The sequence below is a fragment of the Drosophila pseudoobscura genome, chromosome X (assembly GCF_009870125.1).
Source record: "Drosophila pseudoobscura strain MV-25-SWS-2005 chromosome X, UCI_Dpse_MV25, whole genome shotgun sequence".
NCBI classification, from domain to species: Eukaryota; Metazoa; Arthropoda; class Insecta; order Diptera; family Drosophilidae; genus Drosophila; species Drosophila pseudoobscura.
Genome location: NC_046683.1, coordinates 63736147 through 63743324, shown reverse-complemented (window position 1 = coordinate 63743324; position 7178 = coordinate 63736147). Strand labels below are relative to the sequence as shown.

At 46.5% G+C, this 7178-nt stretch overlaps 2 long non-coding RNA genes across 2 annotated transcripts; both read right to left on the bottom strand.

Annotated features, from left to right (window-relative positions):
• Positions 1-1497: 1497 nt before the first annotated feature.
• LOC26534051 (uncharacterized) lies at positions 1498-2035 on the bottom strand. The gene is made up of 2 exons (XR_001453338.2): positions 1886-2035; positions 1498-1815 (listed from the first exon to the last, which is right to left on the bottom strand). It is a non-coding gene; the product is annotated as an uncharacterized lncRNA (long non-coding RNA).
• Positions 2036-6052: 4017 nt separating this feature from the next.
• Positions 6053-6555, bottom strand: LOC26534185 (uncharacterized). The gene is made up of 2 exons (XR_001453339.2): positions 6420-6555; positions 6053-6349 (listed from the first exon to the last, which is right to left on the bottom strand). It is a non-coding gene; the product is annotated as an uncharacterized lncRNA (long non-coding RNA).
• Positions 6556-7178: the final 623 nt, after the last annotated feature.

The following is a 7178-nucleotide window of genomic DNA, read 5'->3' as shown; positions in this document are numbered from 1 at the left end:
TGGACTGTGTGTTGCGGTGTGTCTACAAAAGTGATGACGATGACAACAACACACGGAGACGGGGCACCAGGGGGAATGTGCCATGCCAGCGAGTCAGTCAAACAGAAACCGCATACACGGGACAACAATTATTTGCTTAAAGATTACTTTGCTTAAATACGATTTATACAAAAATATATACCATCATGCCCATACCCCATACGCATACCCCATACCCCCTATACCCATAGCGTACATATGTATGTATCTACGTTGTTTGCACAATTTGCTAGATTCTTTTTATCATTCCACCTCTCTAGCGTCTGTCTGTGGCAGCAGAGGCAGCAGCATGACCTTGTGAAGGATGTGGCCAAGAATGCGAGAGCCACAACCAAAAACAAAGATGAAAATGAAAGAAAGAAAGAAAGAAAAACGACTTTGCAGAGAGACCAAATAAAGCAGCACAACACAACAAAACACAACACAACAGAAAAACTGAAGAGCTGCAGAATGGAGTTGGCTGCAGTTGGAGCTGGAAGCTGGGAGCACGGAGAATGGTGCTGCTGCTCTGCTCGTAGATGAAAAGATGATGATGCTATTAAGACGAGGCTGGGCGACTGAGCGACTGCTCTTAAGAATGGGCGAAACAGCGCATGATGATGGGTGAGGGAGGGGGGGTGGAAAAGAAAGCCAGCGAAACGGCTTAAAAGCCAGGCCACAACATCTCGGAGACGTTTCCGCTGCTGCCTGGCCAACTTTTGCCACAGCCTCAGCCACAGCCACAGCCTCAGCCTCAAGTCCAAGACAGCAGCCGCATAAACTGCCAACGCCATTTAAGTCATAATTTAAGCCACATTCCACAGGCGATCCTTCAGAGATTGCATTGCGTGCGAGTGTTCGCGTTCGAGTTCGCGTTCGTTGAAGAAACTGAAAGATACATTCATAAATTCGCATCGAGGATCGGTGTATCTGTGGTGTGTCTGTGGTGTTTCGTGTCTGTTTCTGTGTGGATTTCTTTTCAATTTGCTTTTTGTTTACCAAATTACACTAAGCAACAAATTAATGAATTCCTTTAGGGAGGAGGGTTTGCTTCTCCATTTTAACTGCCAATATCGGTCATATAAAAGCACAGTTCGGAACGAAAAAGGAACAGTTTGGTAAGGGAAAGGTAAAGAATGGGAACAGCTTGGGCTGTTTGATCCGATTTATAGAGAACAGTTCTGATGGAAGATATTCTGCGAAAAATACTGCCAGACTGAAAGTGCTTTGGAAAAGCTGTCATTTTGTATTGTAAAATGTGAAATTTTTGACAAATTCGTTAATGGTTTATGGTTCTACGGATAGGTAGACCTTATGGAAAGCAGGACTCTATTCATCCTCTCAGAAGCCCACCGAAAACCATTCTTTCAGGCTCGTTCCCTATTCCCTAGCCCCCGCTATGGCTCTTTGAAAGCAAGGATCAGGGATTCCCCATTCCCGCGGAATCTTCTCAAGCCTTTTTGCAATTTTTTTACAAAATATATTTATTGATAGTATCAAAATATATTAAGTTTTTGATAAAATAGGACACGAAGACGATCTGTTTAAGAGTTTTGAAGGAACAGTACAGCACTGTTCCATCCAACGATGTTTGAAGGCGGCACAAGACCAAGTGGCGATGACGATGAAGATGACGATAGACATCTACGAATAAAAGTGTCGTTGGGTCCAACTGAAGTAAGACATTTTGGGAGCTGTCCCCTCCAACGATGATTGAAGGGGGCACAGGACCAAGGCCCATGGACATCTATGAAATAAAAGTGTCCCTGGGTCCAACCGAGGTAAAAAACTGCCGAACTGAGGAAGAAAATTTGGAATTAAATCTTGAAAATAAAACACACACAAAAAATACACAAAAAAAACTAACTTTTTATAGGAAACCCGAAACTGTATTCTCGGAAGTGTGAAACAAACTGAATTTTCTATTCGGATTCCTGAAAGGCAACCAAATTTCTGACGGAAGACCGAAGTCAATGAATGTGTGATGCCCAAAATATTTGGGAGTATTTGCCACCTTAGGGTATGCCCAAGTTCGGTTTTCGGGGGTCTATGCAACAAATTAATGAATTCCTTTAGGGAGGAGGGTTTTCTTTTCGTTTTTAACTGCCAATATCGGCCATATATAAGCCCAGTATATGGCCCTGTCGCCGGTTATAATTTGGCGCATTAACAAGTCTCAAATTTCGCCGAGTCTCGACTCCGGCCGTTGAGTTATGGCCCAGTCCTCTGCCGCACTGCCGCTCTGCCGCTCTGCCGCTCTCCGCTGGGCGTTCGAGTTCGAATTGGAGTTGGAGTTGGAGTTGCAGTTCTCTCTCCAGACATCTCGTCATTCCCACGCATCTGGGCACGTACGAGCCGCCTCTCAAGTGGAGTTTCGGTGTTGGAGTGGGAGTGGGAGTAGGAAGGAGTAGGAGTAGCTGCATCTGGAGGATGGCAACAAGGAAAACAAATGTCAGGGACTCAGATGCTTATGTTACAAGTGTCAGAGCCACACAAAAAAAGAACAGAACGGAGCGAAGGGGAGCGGAGTGGAGGGGAGGGACACACACATCCGTTAAGCGTTTCGTTAAGTGTGCGCATGCGTGGAGCTGGCTGGCTCTTTTGTGTTCGAATTCCAATGAAGAGAAGATCGAATCGAATCGTATCGAATGGGTGGGAGGGAGCGAGTATCCTTGAGAGAGGGGCACTTGAGATCAAACAGGAAACATGCCCCGAAATTTACTACCACAAGTGGGCGTTGAGTGCAGAAACAGAGAGAACAAGTGTCTCTCCCCCTCTTTCTCCCTCTCTCTGTAATTAATTAAAGAACCATCTCTCATCCGTTGTAGGCGTTGTTTTTGGGGGCTTCGTGGCCGCCGCTCTCTTGCCGCATAGGCATATAAAAAGCTTAATTAAAGCAAATTAAAGTGATTGCCATTTAGTTTGAGGTTAATTGCATTAAATGCGAAACTAAGAGTCGACCAGCACGCATCTCTTCTCGCCGGTTCGTTCTCCTTCCACGGGTAGTGCCGAGCCTGCCTCTTCAAGGGGCACGCTGTGTGGTGGTGCTCCATTTTTTTGCGAATTGTGTCGTGAGACTTGCTGCAACTTTGACCTACCCCCGGCCGCCTTCAATGGGGGCAAGTGATTCAATATTCCATGACGTATTTCGATCTGTTGGAAATGGGGCTTTCTGAGTGTTGAGGAATTGATCGAGAGAGTTCGAATCCGATTGTTTGAGGTCTTGACTGGGTAGGGGGACGAATGTATGATCCTTCTTTGAGGTGTTCTGTGTGGGAGATTTGTCCTCAATGTTAGATGATGTTTTTTTAAAGAGGTCTTAGAGGAGGATTCTTTCTCCTTCCTTCCTTATAGGCCCTAGCCCTGCCATAACTAATAATCCAAATCTTGTTTTCAGAAATTTCAATCTAAAAGTTCTCTCTTTAGAGACTCTATTGAAGGACATTGGTTCAATATTTGAAGGAGAACACAACATCTCTACTGTTCTGTTCATATTCGGGGATCTTTCAGGTATAATCTTGCTCTCCAAAAACACTTTTCTATGTAGGAGATTCCTCTGCAAGTGAGGGGGGGGGGGGGGGGGGGGGGGAGGGGGTCCCATTCCCAATTGCTGCTGCTCCAAATACCCATTATCGCGCATGGAGCTGCCTCTTTCGCTGTGGCTCTGTGGCTATGCGGCTCTGTGGTACGAGTACACTTGCCCCCAAATCTAATTGCAGTTTGCATGTTTGCCGGCACTTTCGGTCGCCGTCTGGTGGCAGTCTTCTGGTCTTCGCTGGAACTTAGCAACTTGTGTGCACATCTTGTCAGAACATAAATTCTCATTACAACCAGAGACGACAACCACACCACAACGATGTCGACTACAGCGACTACAGCGACTGCAGCGACGACAACGTGGCTTGTTGGCCTATGGCACTGAACTTTTGTGCTTAATTTTTTCGATATGCAATAAATTGAGTCAATGGCCAATGGGGCATTTCGCATTTCGCATTTTGGATATGACATTTGGAAATGCAATTGGGGCAGGCAGGCCGAGGGGGAGGATGCGACTGGCTGTCTGTCGCATATATTAGATAGTTTTTGACCCCAAGGGTTTTGGGGGGAGACTGCGGCATGGAAGAAGGAAGTCCAGCCACAGCATCACTATGGAGGCCGGATGAGCATTAATTGCGTTGATTGTCATCGTTGGTTGTGGATGTTGCTGCTGCTGCTGCTGCTGCTGCTGCTGCAGTTGCAACAATCGCAGCTCTGGCAAAAGCTGCGGGTTGCTGTGCGAATACGTTGAATGCGGTTCATTGGACTGCCAGCCAGCCTCGAACGTCAGTCGCATGCGCCGCTGTCTAGGTAAAAGTTCTATGTTGCAGCAGTCGTCAATGTTGCTGCTGTTGCTGTTGCTGCTGCTGCTGCTGCCGCTTGTTGTTGCTTTTTTAGACACAATTTCCGGGTCATTGACTTGGGGCATTTCTTCATTGAATTGCGTATGTAACTGCAACTGTGTGTTGGTATCGGTGTGTGTGTGTCTGTGTGTGTGTGTGTGTGTGCACAGCAACACGATCAATAAACGAGACAAGCCAACAGCAACAACAGCCACGCACAACGACGACGACGACGAGTTAGAAGAAATACGATAAAAAAAAAACAAGTAAGAAATCTGTGGACTAAGCTACGGACTAAAAGATACCTACTACCCAGGGGATTAGCACCGAAATAAAGATGGAAATCAAAAGGAACTGAATTGAATTTAACAAATATTCCCCTAAATTCCTCTAGCCTATAGCCAGGAGATCTACTAACTGCTGAAGAACACTTTTCGACTTTGGGGAAATGGCTAGAAATTTCTCACAGAACTACTCTGATCTATTTTCACAGGTCTCTGGGGATTTCGGGTACTTTCTAGGGCTTTCATCTGGGGGTCTGGTGTGGTCAGGTCTGTCGCACTCATGAAATATACCCTCGTTCGCTACGATTAACGGGGTATACAAAGAAGAAACGAAGCAACAGCCAAAGAACTTTTATATTGCCAGAGTCGGGAGTCGGGAGTCGGGAGTCCGGAGCGGGAGTCGGGAGCTGGAGCGGGCTCCAGTAAGTGACTGAAGTGGCGGTGCAGAGCGGAGTCCAGAGGGGACTGCAGTGCCAAGCGGCGTCCAGGGGGGACTGCAGGGCAGAGCGGTGTCCAGAGGGGACTGCAGGGCAGAGCAGAGTCCAGGGGGGGACTGCAGTGCCGAGCGGAGTCCAGAGGTGGAGCGGTGGGCGGTTGTTATTGTTGTTCTTGTTGCAGGCATGGGCTGTGCTGCCGGCGAGGTGTTGGGCGGTCAGGGGAAGCATTCTGTTTACGACTTTGCCTCGCTTTTTGTTGGAGGACGAATGCCGTGTGCAGTGCAATAGCAGAAAAAAGCCACAACGTGCAGCACTGAAAGAAAAAGACTAAAGAAAATAATGACAACAAGAATAAGGAGAAGAAGCCGACGAAGAAGCAAAAGCAAGAATGGGCCAAAGCCCCGGGAAGGGGGATCGACTGGTGGAGTGCTCTGTAAACTGTTTTTGGGCTTGAAGCAGCTTATGGAACCAAATACATATATCGGGTGGGAACAGTTTATACAGCAAGTAAGAACAGTTCGGAACGAAAAAGGAACAGTTTGGTAGGGGAAAGGTAAAGAATGGAAACAGCTTGAACTGTTTGATTCGATTTATAGAGAACAGTCCTGATGGAAGATATTCTGCGAAAAATACTGCCAGACTGAAAGTAGAGGCACGTGCTTTGGAAAATCTGTCATTTTGTATTGTAAAATGTGAAATTTTTGACAAATTCGTTCATGGTTCGTGGTTCTACGGATAGGTAGACCATATGGAAAGCAGGACTGTATTCATCCTCTCAGAAGCCCACCGAAAACCATTCTTTCAGGCTCGTTCCCTATTCCCTAGCCCACGCTATGGCTCTTTGAAAGCAGGGATCAGGGATTCCCCATTCCCGCGGAATCTTCTCAAGCCTTTTTGCAATTTTTTTAAAAAATATATTTATTGATAGTATCAAAATATATTAAGTTTTTGATAAAATAGGACACGAAGACGATCTGTTTAAGAGTTTTGAAGGAACAGTACAGCACTGTTCCATCCAACGATGTTTGAAGGCGGCACAAGACCAAGTGGCGATGACGATGAAGATGACGATAGACATCTACGAATAAAAGTGTCGTTGGGTCCAACTGAAGTAAGACATTTTGAGAACTGTCCCCTCCAACGATGATTGAAGGGGGCACAGGACCAAGGCCCATGGACATCTATGAAATAAAAGTGTCCCTGGGTCCAACCGAGGTAAAAAACTGCCGAACTGAGGAAGAAAATTTGGAATTAAATCTTGAAAATAAAACACACAAAAAAAATACACAAAAAAAACTAACTTTTTATAGGAAACCCGAAACTGTATTCTCGGAAGTGTGAAACAAACTGAATTTTCTATTCGGATTCCTGAAAGGCAACCAAATTTCTGACGGAAGAGCGAAGTCAATGAATGTGTGATGCCCAAAATATATGGGAGTATTTGCCACCTTAGGGTATGCCCAAGTTCGGTTTTCGGGGGTCTATGCTCTTGATGTTTTGTTGGTTTATTTATTTTTCTTATGCTGCATTTTCAAACGCGCCTCGTTAGCGAGACTCTCGCGCCGGCCACGGGCCAAAGTCTGAGTCTTGGAACTGGGTCTCGTGGAGTTTGCGATGAGAACACTCATATGGGAAGGGTTTAAGGTGGAGAAATGGAGTGATGAGATCTGTTCTGGGGAATGGGAACAGTTTGGTTCAAAGTTGAAGGTTGAAGTTGTAATTTGAAAGCCTAACACCGGTCCACGTAAACCCCATTGCAGGGTATGGCAGCGTCGACGATGCCAGCAGATAAAAAAAGGAAAACCGTCCATGCAACCGGCAAGATAACACACGGCCCCGCAGAACGAACCAAAAACGAAAAACCTCTCTCTGTGGGCACCACCTGCCCCCTCCCCCTCCCCCCTCCCGCTGCAGTCAGCACTCTGCTGATCTTCCCCTCTGCCAGCCTACCCCCCGCACCTAGCCAGGCCTCCACAAAGCAGGTAACCTGATCGCCCGAGAACACAGAGAGAGAGAGAGAGAGAGAAAAGCGAGCATATCAGTGGAGGATAAGTGTCCCG